Here is a 14,949-nt window from a genome sequence, read left to right as displayed (position 1 = left end):
TAATGACAGTGACATAACCATGTCATACACCTAACACACCTGAGGTCTAATGCTCTCATAAGTCATTGTAACAATTGATGTCCAATATTTAAAATGATTGTGATGTATTTGTAAATATAATGTCACCTGTCAGGAGAAATAATGTGCTTATTCCTGCTTGTGTACTCTAGTTCATATGTGCCATAGGAAGCTCTTTTTTTAACACAGTGATGCAATAATGACATTGTTGTATAGAGCAAATGGTAATCCTGTAACTATGCTGACACTATAATGACATAATAATTATCTGTAAAGTAAAGCTGCCACATTTAAACCAATTTTACAAACAACACAATGACGACTGTCTATAGCTAAAATAAGCAAGACTCAATAACCATATTTTTTTCATTACCTTAAGTAAAGCTTAAGCTAATTTAACATAACCTAATAACAGTCTATTGACAAACACAGGATATTACTGTATGATGCAATCTTTTTTATGCATAAATAAAGCAAAGTTTTGAACTATTATTCTCTATAGCCAATGAAAAAAACATCTCATTTTACCTATAGGAACACTGTAATGACAATCACAGGACACTATAATGTCATTTTGTGGCTGTCAGACACAACCAAATATTTACATATGTTTTAGTTGTTATATATTTTATAGTAATTTTGATAAAAAAAATCACAAAGTAAAAAAAAGAATTAATAACACAAAGTGTACATATATTTTCACTGAACTATATTATCACAAATGACAATCACAGGACACTATAAAGAGATTTGTTTCTGTAGCTAAAGTAAAGCAGGCCCTTTAAGCTATATTAACACTCTAGAACTGACTCGTGGCCAGTGGCGTCTCAGACAGTTAAGGCTCTGCGTAGCTGATCATAAGGTCAGGGGTTCAAGCACCAGCACTTCCAAGTTGCCACTGTTAGGCCTTTGAGCGAGTCCTTTAACCCTTTCTGCCCCAGGGTGCTGTATCATAGCTGACCCTGTTTTCTGACCCCAGCTTCCTAATCTGGGATATGAGAACAAAAGCATTTCTCTGTGCTGTAATGTATATGTGACAAATAAAGGCTTCTTCTAAGATGATGTTTATTAAATCTTTTCTAGTAAGTAGGACTAGAAAGAAAAGAGTGACACTGTGGCTTAGTGGTTAGTCGCATACCTCAGGGGTTACGGGATTGTTCCTGCCTCTGTGTTAGTGAAGTTTATATGTTTGCCCCATACTTCAGGTTTCCTTGTCCGTAGTGTCCGTAATGTGTCTTATTGTGTGTGTGTGATTGTCCTTAAATTGTCCGTAGTGTCTTATTGTGTGTGTGTGATTGTCACTTGCAATGGGTCGGCACCCTGTATAAGATGTCCAGTTGTATAAAATCTGCCCTGTGAACAATGGGATAAAACATACGCTCCCTTTGAGCCTGTGTAGAATAAGCACAGAAAATGAATGGGAGAGACCGCAAAATTGAGGCTGAACGATCACTAATTGAGATTTCCAGATCGTCCTGGACATAAAGGCGCTCATACGGTCTTCTAACTGGTAACTATTAATCTGTCATCTACAAACTCCAAAATATCTGGTGCAAGATTTAATGCCTTTTTTCACCTTGGTGTTGACAATGTCTTAAAAGCACACAAGTAAGGATGAGCTTATAAAAAGGATCCTAACTGAAGTATTGAGAACATTTTTACCCCAAGCACAGCTCTTTCTGCATACTGAATAGTTTTGCTATGATCGCTCTCTTAGCCATACACACATTAAATAATTAATAAACAAAAATAATAAAATATCTCTGTGTAAATTGTGTTGCTGTATGGCTGAAAGGAGCTTGGCTTGATACAGGAGCAGCTGCATTCGCCCACATGTCTTCAAGCAGTTAAAACAGGACCGAGTGAGAACAATAACTGCGTTGGATGAATGGTGGAACCACATACAAGTGTTTACTTGCAGCTACTAAGCAACTGATGTCTCACTGTTTGTCCTGAGCAATGTTTAAAGCGGTTTAGCAAAACCCTGTTTGTCCGGCTAGATCAGTGTACAACTGTTGGATGTGTGTATTGTCTGTTCATTTCAATTGCAAGACCAGCTCCACGTAGGCAGTTGTAATTGTAGTAGTAATAATATAAATAATAATAATAAAAATAATAGAACAAAATGTGTTTATGTTGACTTATGTCAATTTGTTATAATGCTAAAATACCAGGAATGAATGAAAAATCAAAGGCCTGAAATATACAAGCGGTATGGAAAGCAAGCTGCAGTCAGGAACCAGGAGTCCTGAGATTAAAAATATAGACGTATAAATAAAAGTATTCACTAGAGTTAAGATTCCACTCCACTAAGCTAAAGCACTTTCCGTCTGATTTATTTTATTTTTAATCATCTTGGAAGCTCGTCCTTATTAGAGCTCCATTGAGATAATAAAGCACTTACCCTGCAGGCAGGCATCTTTTTTCCTCTGACAGTAATTTACATATGATTTATTTAGAGAACAAGAGGCTCGGCTAATTTTATTTGGAGATTTTCCTTTGTTTTAGGAGTCATTAGCAGCTTAGCCTAATCCGATTTGGACAATTTCATCAAGGCCATTTTGGAAAACCTCTCAGAGCTCATCAGAAAGATGCATTTATTGCTAAGTGTGCTCTATTGCATTAACGCACAATAAAGCGACCAGGGACTCCTACAGACGTTTGAGCGGAATCCAGTTAACACTCTGCCAATTCGTTTTTTATTGGGACGCAATCAATTTTTATTCATTTTAAAACCGAAAGGCTTTCTTTCATTGTGTGCCATCTCAGGCTTATTATCAGGATAAACAAATTACTCACATTGTTTGCGCAAAATGCTAATGTTTATGGTGGTGACTTCCTATTTTAAAAAGGGCGGTCGTGTCTGCATATGCATTATACGCTTAATGGGATTCACAGGCCCTTTCATATTCAGCTGAAGGAAGTGGGCAAGTTCCTGGACGTAGACTGAACTGTGCTCGTGTATAATGTATCACCTTAAAGCCTGCTTCATTTTTTATGTAATATCTTAAATGTCTTGTAAACTTGAAGGTCTCTATTTTACAGCAACAAATACTATTTTGCACACTGTAATATAATGTCATTAATTTGTTTACATCTTCCAACAGTTCTTTGATCTACCAGTCTCATTTTTTTTTTCAGTTAAAGCTCATTCTGTTATTTTTAGGAACACAGTAAGATGCACTGTACTGTATTACTAGCTAAAGCAATATGCTCATGTTTTCAACAATGTTATGTAACAATTCAATTGAAGCCTGGATTATCTTGACTTAAACCACAGCGCTGTTAAATCTTGACTCTGATTGGTCAGACGGTCCTCATTAATTTTCTATTATATGTTATTATATTATATTTTATAGTAATAGGGACTTTTATAGCAGATGATCCAGTGACATGATAATCACTTAAAGAACTAGAAAATTGAGAGGCTGATATAAAAGTGTGGCTCCTACAACACAAGCATTAATATGAACAGAAAATTGATCTACTAATGGTTAAAAAGTATAAACTTTCCATTACTAATAAAACATCATATAATGTGTTGTTATTCAAAAATAATCAACTTCAGCTGACAACAGTAACTCTGTTTGGTAAATTACGGTTTTTCCTCTGTTTGGATAACCTCACGCAGAACTTTAGTGCTAGAAGAGAACACTGTCAAATTTTAAATACTTATAAACAAGCACATGGGACATCTCAGAGTGCAGAAATGGGTTTGATAGATTAATTACTTTTAAGATAAAAACATTCGTGTTTAAAAATAACTTGTTAAATAATTTTTGGGTTTATTTTACTTCATTCTGAAAATTTTGCTTCAAGTATTCTAGGGAAAAACAGAAATGTTAATGAAACGCTACAAATATTTAAAGCACTGAGTGTCTCCTTTCTAATGAGGTTCATATTAACCACCACTCTGGAGTTTGGTATGACAAAGACTGTTGAACAGGGACACAAGCAAACAGGCAGAAATTCCATTTCCTGCCTCGGTTAACAAGAGTAAATGTTCTCAGAGCTTTCCGTGTGATTATTTTAATAATGTTAAATATTTATTTGTTTTTTTGCATTACTAATTTAAGAAGTAAATACATGCTATATTTCTAGATTTCAGGCTTAAGCAGTAACAGCCATGTGACCGATTCATACAAATATGTAATATTTTTCACATAGTAATGTTATCTGTTCCAGTTTAATGTTCTCAGACAGTCAAATATTTCTCCAACATTCCTCACTGCGAGTCTTCGTAAACCCACCTGTGTTACGGTATAATCCGGTTACGGTGAGTGTGTGAAGAACCTTTAACACACTCGATATCTGAGTGCCTTCAGAAGCACATTAGATGTGGATCAGAGACTCAAAGGAATACTTAAGTGCTTCTGAAGACAAGACACACAAAAAGGCTCCAGCACAAAGAAAGCTTCCTAATGGCTCCCACAAGGCTGTGATATCATTTCGATTTTTTTCGCATCCGATAGACGAAGTTTTTCTCCTCTGAGATTCTCCTAGAGGAACTTTCAACCTGGGTGCAAAAGTATTCACACAGTACTCCACATCCAACTTCTCAGTACATTCTGTCTTTCTGTCCTTGTGCGTGATTTTGATTATAAGGAACACAAGATTGAACCATATAGATGTCCAACACTTCCTGAAAAAAGATCTCAATAAATTTTCAGAACTTCCAGTAAGTGTTGCTTTCCGCTGAACACTTTTCAGTGCAATCACAAAAGAATTAATTGGGTGAGAATCACAAACATCACTTAATATCAAGTTTTACCAGTGGCCAGTTTCGTGCTTTAGTGGCCAAACAAACGAGATTTCTGTCCTAAAAAATTTGGACCGAATTGTTGCAGTGTGAATGAATCAAAGGTAAAATATTGATCACCATATAATCTGATTTATACAGAGTTTCATTTTGAGAATTTCTCGGCTAAATCTATGTACAAAATTTCGGGCCAGTTGTATCACAGATAAAAATCACACAACATAAAAAAATATTTGAGCACTTGGAATACATTGTGATGAGCTTAGCAGATGAAAATTTGAAGCTTTTTTGATGTCTGAAAGTTTTTGTTAAAAGTGGCAGCTGCTGCAACACATTTGTACGCTACCATTAGGAGCACTGGATGACACTCAAGTCATGGAATAGCTACAAGATTCAGTATTGGCAATACTGAAAACACTGAAGTCTTTTTAATCTCTGGTTAGTTATTAGGAGATCTTTATCTTACAACAATCTGACATGGAGACAATGGTCTCATCGTACAGATCATCATACAGTACACACACTACATAGCCACTATGTCCAGATTCTTGAAACCTAGATCCACTAGTTTACATCGTCAGCGACCCGCAGTGACAAAGCGGCCAGCGGTCATTCATTTTCAATAAGAGCTGCTGAGTGAGTAGATGTGGGCATGTCCATATCAGCAATGTGACAAAGTTGAGAACAGTTTAACTTTATGCAAATATAGAAGACTCTGTGCAGTGGCCGAGACTAATGAGAGCACAGTAGAGCACATGTGATCCGTGACAAGGAACACACAATGCTTCTCCTTCATCTCATATATGATGCAGATAAACACCGGGGATGTTTGCATCCAAATGGCAAATCTCCTTCTAAAGTGTTTCATTTAAGACAATATTCTAGGTATAGAATCATTTATTACACTGTTACAAATGTATCAACCAAGTACAGTAAATAATAATAATAATAACAATAATAATAATAATAACAATAATAATAATTGTTATTATTATTATTATTGTTATTATTATTATTATTATTGTTATTATTATCATTAGTAGTAGTAGTAGTAGAATAGATTTTTTTTTAGAAGTGTTCACTTTTCTTTTCTTTTTTTCTTTTCTTTTTTCTAAATGCTTTCAGCACATTGGCGAGATGACAAGTGATCATTGATCTGTCTTTACTTAGAAGGAGCCGTATTAAATAATGTATGGCTGCTCGTGCATTAACCTCGGCCTGCGTGTCCTCTCGCTCCATTAGCGTGATCTCTATGGCCTTTGAGATCCTCGGGCTTTCATTTAATTAAATTGTCCCATAATGAAATCTCCCATAACGAGATTAATTTTAATTATTCATCAACGGACGATCTGAGCAAGAAGGGCTCATTAATAATGCACAAGGTCGGATAAACATTTTTCAATTCATTGCCTTCTGCTTTTGTTAAAGGTGCCATTTATTAAGAGGACAGTGATGGAGGTCAGAGATAAAAACACATACCTGTAGGCAAACTAATAATTGACAGGACTCAAATACCCATAATGCATTTCATGCCCTGGATTATAGAAGGTATGCAGGGATTCTGAAAGACTACCAATATTGCAGATGAACCGAGAAATAAACTTAATTCATTTTATTAAAAAATAAACCAAAAAATCTAAGCTACATTTGGACAGATTTACACAAAGTTAATTGACATGTCTCACTGAATAAATGGATTGTGTGTTATGTGTTATTATCTGTACAGCAGTTCATTATCACACATTAGGGCTGCAAGTGAGTCTTAATTGTGTTGTAAAGGCTGAATTTGGATAAATGAATGGCATGAAGTTGAGTGATGCTAGGACCAGTGTCAGAAAAACAGAAGAATTGGTACTGAACAATGAAAGCATATCTCTTGTAAAATGTGTTGATCGGGTGGCTTTTTAAATGAATAAATAAATACTCAGAAAAATACTTAATGAAAAGTAATTAAATAAATCAATCAATTAAGCTTATAAATGTGGAGTTCAGAATATTTTTCAAGGCTGAATCTCTAGTGTCATACACTGAACTATCCAATTCTGTGATTCTGGGCAAAAATAAAACTAGATGATAATCAACTTGATAATCCATTAACAACGGTGCACATTGAGTAGCAAACCTAATTATGTTTTATATTAACTCTAGAAAATGTATTGATATATATCCTTATATAATATACTACTATCCTTATATAATATACTATATGCTTGAATGAGCCCTGATAGTGTTGACCAGTGTGGCCACAGATTACTGTTCTTGAATGAATGATGTGGATCTCAGTGGATCCCTTTTTCTGTAGCCAATCTACCTCAAGAATTGATATAATGTGCATTCTGTAGTAATTTGTATTGTTTATTTTTTATAATTTGTACCCTGCAGCCTCAGATTCAGTTCATGGCTGACAGAGGTAGAACCTGATGTGAGGAACCTGCTGTAATGCTGTTGTCCATAAGGTCTGATGAATTGTGTATTCTGAGATGCTTTTCTGCTTATTGTGATTGTAAAGAGTGGTTCACTGAGGTCCTGTAGACTTTTTGTCTGTTTGAAGCAATCTGGTCACTTTTATTGGATGATTTTCTATTGTTTTGTTTTTTTCGCACACCATCACGAATAAGCTGTGTAGAGGCAGTTGTGTGTGAAAATCCCAGGATATCAGCAGTTTCTAAAACACTTAAACCAGTCTGCCTGATACCAACAACCATGCCAAGGTCAAAGACACTGAGATCACATTAACTGAAGCTCTTGACCTGTATCTCAATGCCACTGTGTATGTCTAATCACATATTATGTCCATATCATTCAGCTTAAGTAATGTGTGATTTGATTCAAATGTACGTTTAATTAACTGTTACACTTTAAATTGGTAGCCACTGTCATCAGTAATTGCGTAATTTATGTCGCAGTAACATTAACGTATAAAAAAGTACAAAGTGTATTTAAAGGTAAGGATGAAATGATACAACTTTAAAAATCTTTGCAACTCTTCTGTATACTGTATATAACAAATGTGCTTAATAAAGAGACGAATGTCCATGCAGGCCCCGTCAATAACATATTAATTATTCAAGCCTGTTCAGTGAGATAGAGTTTCCGCTAACACGTAATTTTGGAAATTGCATAGTCATCATGTGATTGGTTCATGATGGTAAATTGGGATAGAGAAAGTTCCAGTATCGTATATCGTGAAGTGAATCAAACTGAGTCCAATTTAGTTATAAGCTTTTTCATCACTACTAATGGATAGTGGGATGTTTTCTTGATGTCACTGTAGAGTAGTGCACTATTTAATGAGTCAAAATGTCTGCAGAGGAGTCAGAATAGATTTTTTTTAAGAAATATTGATTTATTATTTGCTATAACACATTATACAAGTTGTTTGTTTACATGTAAGGAAATGCTACACTTCTTTTAAAGAGAATTCTGTTCATATTTCAGATAGAAATATAATCTTTGAAAAAGAGGATACCTGTTTTTTACATGTAATGTGTAACTTTAACCTGGAAAAAGCACATATAGTGTACCTTTAATTTTTAATTATTGTCAATGGTCCAATGATCAAATCCTATTTAAATTTGATTTACTGTCCATGCCAACAAAAGTAGAAATAGTAAGATCTGTACAAGCAAATATAAAAATATTTAGATGAATATAGATTGGTGGCAGAACTGTCTGAACATTGTGAATAAAACTGTGCAAACATGTGCAATTAGTGCAATCCTTTCAATATGTACTGTGCAAAAATTCGTCTGAGGTAATAAGTGTGGAAAATTCCAAAAAATTCCAAGCTCTAATACAAAGTACCTTTGATTATTTTAAAGATGCACTTTTTTTTCACATTTTCATATATATATATATATATATATATATATATATATATATATATATATATATATATATATATATATATATATATATATATATATATATATATATATATATATATATATAGAAACTCAGCAACAAGGAAAAATACACTGTGTGGGTTTCTGTAATACACTGTATACTGGCTGAAAGGCTGAAGTAAAAGACTGCAAGTGAGTCTTTAAGTTACATTTCAAGACGATTGCTAAAAAAATAGAAAATAAAATACTACTTTCATAATTAGACTACCTTCTTGTTTTTTTCCCCCTGTGGAGTCTTTTATATAAAGAAAAAAGAACGGTGAAGGAGTCTACTCATGATATCATGTGAATGTAACATCTGAACATAAAATGTTTTCCAAAGAACAAATAAATGCTTATTACATGCAGAAATTCCAATGAAAATCAAAACCGAATGAGTGTGCCATTGTTTTCAGGCCAAACAATCTCAGGTGCTGAGGAATGAATGAACAAAACCATAAATTACCTCATTTGCCCTCTCAAGCTCCCCTCCCCCCACCAACTCTCTTCAGGTAAATGGGCTCTAATTGGCGAGACAGGTTTTACCTGTATGACATCCAAAACCTTTGCTGTAGCCATGGCAACGGGAAGTTTTCTGACCTATAAAAAGTTGCAGGTGGTGTAACTGAAACTGGGCTGCGAGTGTTTCCACGCTCCGTTCTATTTATAGACAGGTCAAGCTGTGATAGCAGCTTAAACTGCGTATACCTTCTGCGCTGTTTACATTCTCTACTCAGACGTATCGCAAAGTAAAAATAGATTTAAAAATGAATATATAATGCTTTTACTTAATGAGTTATGATAAATTAGTTTATAAAGAATAAACTGCATTTATTTCTTCAGCTATCGAAAAACTAAACAGTTATCAAGGAAGCCATAAATTTAACATACAATATACAGTTTTTTTTCCACAAGCAAGGTGATCACTAGCAGTCTAGCATATTTAGCCTAATATCAGAACTAGTCAATGAATATATTAGTTTATGTAAGGGTTAAACTGAACATCTTGACATTTATATGAGTTTTTACAATGTGTTAATCAGAACTAATAATGCATTGTGGTAAACTAGAAGCTCTAAGCTTCCTCTTTTCAATAGCAAAATTATCCTCATAGCAGCATTTCTGGTAAGACATTGTTTACTAATTTTTAACCAATTTTTTCTAACAGCTAAATCTACTGATTTTGTCAGCTCTCAAACTGTCATTGACCCCTTGTTATTTTTAAACTTTGTGCCATTAATCAAGTCATTCTATATGTTACCTTTAACACTTCACATTAATGCTGAGGGGAAAAAATCGTTTGCCTCAACATCTTCACTGTCTCATAAAATGAATAGCCTTCCACACTCACATACAATAATCCAAGTGCTCTCACTCCATAATCCCCCCATATATATATATATATATATATATATATATATATATATATATATATATATATATATATATATATATATATATATATATATATACAGACACACACACGTACATAGATCACACACATATATACACACAAGGAAATGATAGCAGGGAAGTTCAGCTGTTGTAGATCTAACCTAGTTAAAAAACCTGGCATCTGATAGCAACACACCCTCGCATTATATATGGTAAACAAGAGTGAGTGAATTATATTTCTCAAACAGCCTGGAGGAGAACAAGTGTGTAATATTTTTAGTGCCGATCGTTTCTAGAAGGCTGGTTCAAGTCAGAGTTAGAATCCAGTCTTTTGCAGAAGAGAATCCTTCATGAGTCTGTGTTACTCTCCAGTAACAGTTGGCTAATAATGACAATAGTTGTTGTGAGAAGTTATCCGGTTTCATGAGATTTAGTATTAAAATTGAAAACACACAGGAAACAGCAGCTACATACTGACATATTTCTGGATGTATGTCCGTGGACTTTGCTCATGAGTATAGACAGATGCTAAAACACACTATTAAGGAAGTGATGGAATCACAGATGTGATGTCTTTTCACGTTTTGTGATGCCTGTCTGTTATACGTAGCTGAAGGAGCTGAATAATCTTAGGACACTCAGTAAGGAATTAATAAGTTTTTTGTTTAGATCTAATTTGTTGTCTTCTGGTCAGTATGATCACAAAATCTTTTCTCTGCTTTTCTTAGTTTATTGCTGATTAGTCTCAGGTAACCCTTGATCAGCCCTTACAGACCTAGTTCCGATTATTTTTTCCTAGTATCTACTTCCCTTAGTTCCTTATCTCTTAGTTATAGTTTCAAATGAAACTCAATTAGTTTCACAAAGTTCACATCTCTAAGATTCTTTATGTTGATTTTTTTTTATTTTTGTTAACCCATAGTTCCTTTGTTTTCTTTGGTTCCCTTTGTTCACCTGTCTGGATTTTATATTTATGTTAATTATTAAACACAACATATTACGTTCTATATTGCATAGTTTCTGGCTTTCAATAGTTGGGAACATGTGGGTATTCATATTGTTAATGTTTTTGGTACCTCAAATGCACATCACTATTCATACGTCAGATATAACTATAAATTTGAATAGGGATTTGCATTGTGGGGGTCTGGGAAGGCATTTTACACACAATTTTGTCCTTGAATTTAGGTTGATTTTTTTTTCATCATCTCATCTACAGCAGAGATCTTGATTAAATCCAGCACCACTGTGTTATGTAACAACAATTTGTCAAGCTGAAAAACTTCGGAATGTCAATTGAGGCAGATATTTTTTTTTCATAGCAGACATAGAATAATTCAGCTTGTTTAATATTGCTTAGTTTGAGAAAAGAAGTGTAGATAAATTAACATTATGCACTACACTTTGCTTAAAGTGAGTTGTAAGCATAGCAGATTAGTGCTTGGTCAGATTATCCTTTACACGATGGCACACTGAATTAATCTATATAATGTGCTGAATCAAGTGCTATTTTATAAGCTGATGAATAACAATGGTAAAAGCCATATTTATTTATGTAGTATTTTATTTAAGCCAAATTTTATTTATGTAGGTTTATTAATGTAGTATCTACAGCAAGGATTATTCATTTAACACTGTATGGGTTATAATGTTTTTACTGTGCCCATAGATTCCTGTTCTTGACTAAAAGGTGTTGAACCTGATGTTGTAGAGCATCCATCTTAAGGTTTGGTGTGTTGTGCGTTCTGAGATGTTTCTCTGCTTACCACGGTTGAAAAGTGTTATTATTGATCATAGTCTTCTCTTCTGAGCTCTTTCATAAACATTGTGTTTCTCCTCACAGGACTGATATTCACTGGGTTTTATGTTTCTAAACTAATGAAACCATCATGGTTGGCACAAACAACCATACCACAGTCAGTCACTGAGATCAGTTTTCTTTGTTCTTACAGTTGATGCGAATGTTGAGCTGTATCTGCATGATTTTAGACATTGCACTGCTGCCACATGATTGGCTGATAATTGCATGATTATATATGGCAAAATTGAATGAATAAGCATCCATACAAACAAACTATTTTCGTAAAATCTGATAGACATTTTATTTAAGGCTGAAAGGGTCACTATTGAAATGTGTTTAATTTCCTGTTTTTTAGTGTTTTCAGCATTGCAAGCAGCTGCACCTGTCCAAGCACGTTTGACTTTTCTAAGCTCTGGTGTCATTTAGCAAATTCTCATAATCCTTTTCTCCTATACTTTCTCCCACAGAGTCCAACAGTTCATCCACATGCCTGGGGAACTTCCTGATAGTGAGAATGCAGACATTTCAGTTGTACTTTTTATATTTCTTTTTTACACTTTCACTTTGTTCCTTTCATCTCTAAATCTGACTTTTGATCATGATTAGAGAAACTAACCCATAAAGATGTATATTTAAAAAATCTATATTGTATCTTTCCACCCATAGTCAACATTTAAAATGGGTCATTTCGACCCAGAAACAGAAAGGTTAATAATTTGTTGCCGCACACACTGCTGTTGATCCATGTGCAGTTGCGTAGGTGGAAAATGACATTTATGATGTTGAGCAAAGCTCCGGTTTTACGAGGAAATTTTAAAGAGAAGCACAGCTGAGTGAGTGTTTGATGAAGTCAGCTCACACACTGAGGGAAAGCGGTGACAGCGGGGATCAGGAGTGTGTAAATTTATTATAGCTTATTCACAGCAGGATGGAGAGTTCTGTACGTCTGCACAATAGAAATGATTTTGTGGTCACCTTGGTTTTCTTACTTGGTATATTTATTTGCTTCAACAGATTCCATTGGTGTTGAAAATTTTAATTTTCAATATTAGTGTAAAGTCTATAATAAACAGACATACTGTGTGATCGATTTATATATGACATGATGGAGTTTATCATACAATTAGCAATTTTTATTTTAAGTATATATTGAATGTTGTTGATCTCATGGTTTGATGTTCACTGATTTTCTTGCTTGATTATTGTTTAGCTCTAATTTGTTGTCTTTTAGATAGTAGGAACGCAAAAATCCTCTTTCTGATTTCCCTAGTTTTTTTTTGCTGCTTACTCTCCCTTGATTAGCCTTCACAGGTTCCCATATATTTTTCCTAATATCTCCTTCCCTTAGCTTCCTTATCTCTAATTATTTGTCCCACAGAATTTATGTTTCTTAATTTCCAATGCTTAATTTTTTAATTTTGTTAGCTCATAGTTCCTTCGATTCCTTTGGTTTCCTTGGTTCAACTGTAAATATAATTATGTTAATTATTAACTATAACATATTATTTTATTCTTATAGTTTTGCATTTCCCATAGTTCTGGCTTCCCATGATTGGGAGGCTCCTAACTCAGGTGACACATGGGTAATATGAATTTCCATTGTTTCATAAAATATCCCTAGGTTTTTTGTTGTTGCTGCTGTTTTTTGGATGGTTGGTTGGTTGGTTGGTTTTCTCTTTTTGTGTTTTTTTGTTTTGTTTTCTAGTTTCTAGACCCCCTCTCCAGATTCCCATTCTTCTATTTCTCATTCTCCTAGTTTCCTTAACTATTCATTGTAATTTCTCTAGTTTTCCTATCTCTTATATATAGATCCACCAGCTTCATTGTCTTGTTGCTATTTGTACCATAGAATTTCTCCTACTTTTCAGTTCTCAAGTTTTGTTGGCTCCTAATTTTGGGTAATCCTAGGTGAGTAGCCCTAATAGTCCTAGTTTCTTTTGGCTTCTTTTTCTAGTTTAAATGATTTAATAGTTTCCTTATCCCTTCCTTTCTGTTCTTATCATCACAAGTTCAACAAAATTCTTATGTTTGTGTTTTTTCCTAATTTCTAGTTTGTTAGTTGTATTCTATATAACTAATTTCAACTAATACTTGAATGACACTTGCAGCCTTGAGTCCCATAGATACTCATTTTTATGTGGGTAAGTACTGTATATATACTAACTTTTGTTTACCAATTATTGATATTGCTTTCTACTTTTCAATTCTTTTCAATTACATAACTGTAATTTATTGTGTTTCACTGTGTATTTCTATTTTTCTTCAATAAAATGAAATTAAACAATAAACATTTTGCAAAACTAATTGGCATGATAATTGGAGTTGCCAGTAAGTCACTTTAAATTTACTGTAAATATCTACAAAAAAAAATTATGTATTATTTACCGTGTATGACTCACTCAGTCACATTTATTACCCTACCAATAAATAAAGTCACACTAAATGATGAATTTCAATGCTAAAATTAATCAAAGGTTTTACTAGCATATGATGTATGATAATAAATAAATGTAAAATAAAATAAAATGTCAAAATTTAAAAAAAAAGCTGTTAAAATAGTGCAGGTATTGATAAAAAGTAAAAAAAAAAAAAAAAAAAAGCCAAAAACTTAATCGATCCCATTATGCATCGTGTTATCTGGTATTTAACTAAAACAATGCATCTATGTAATTGGATAAATGTTGACATTACAATTCTGTAACGTACTAAAAGCTTCTTGTGCTGTAGTTTCTTTTTTCTTTCATTTTCTTGGCTCCCCTACAGGTATGTCACATAGATTTTTGTATGTTACCAAACTCTTCACGTTCCTTAGTTTACTTAAGTTTAAATCACTTTTCTCTAGTTTTATTTCCTAATTTTAACTACGCTCTGTTTTAATGTATCCTACTTTCTGGATGCCACATATTTGTCTTCTGCCAGTTTCTGTTTCCCCTATTTTCCTGCTCTCCTACAGTGTCCTGCAGGGTCCTACAGTACAGTGACATAATCTGTGAATGACCTAAGACTTCAGGGACTTCTTTCCTCCACATTTACTTAACACAGCCGTTTAAAAACAGACACGGGGTTCAACAGGAAGAAGGCTGTAAAACCAC

Source organism: Tachysurus fulvidraco, chromosome 25, assembly GCF_022655615.1.
Source record: "Tachysurus fulvidraco isolate hzauxx_2018 chromosome 25, HZAU_PFXX_2.0, whole genome shotgun sequence".
In the NCBI taxonomy this organism is placed as follows: Eukaryota; Metazoa; Chordata; class Actinopteri; order Siluriformes; family Bagridae; genus Tachysurus; species Tachysurus fulvidraco.
This window is presented reverse-complemented; position numbering follows the sequence as displayed.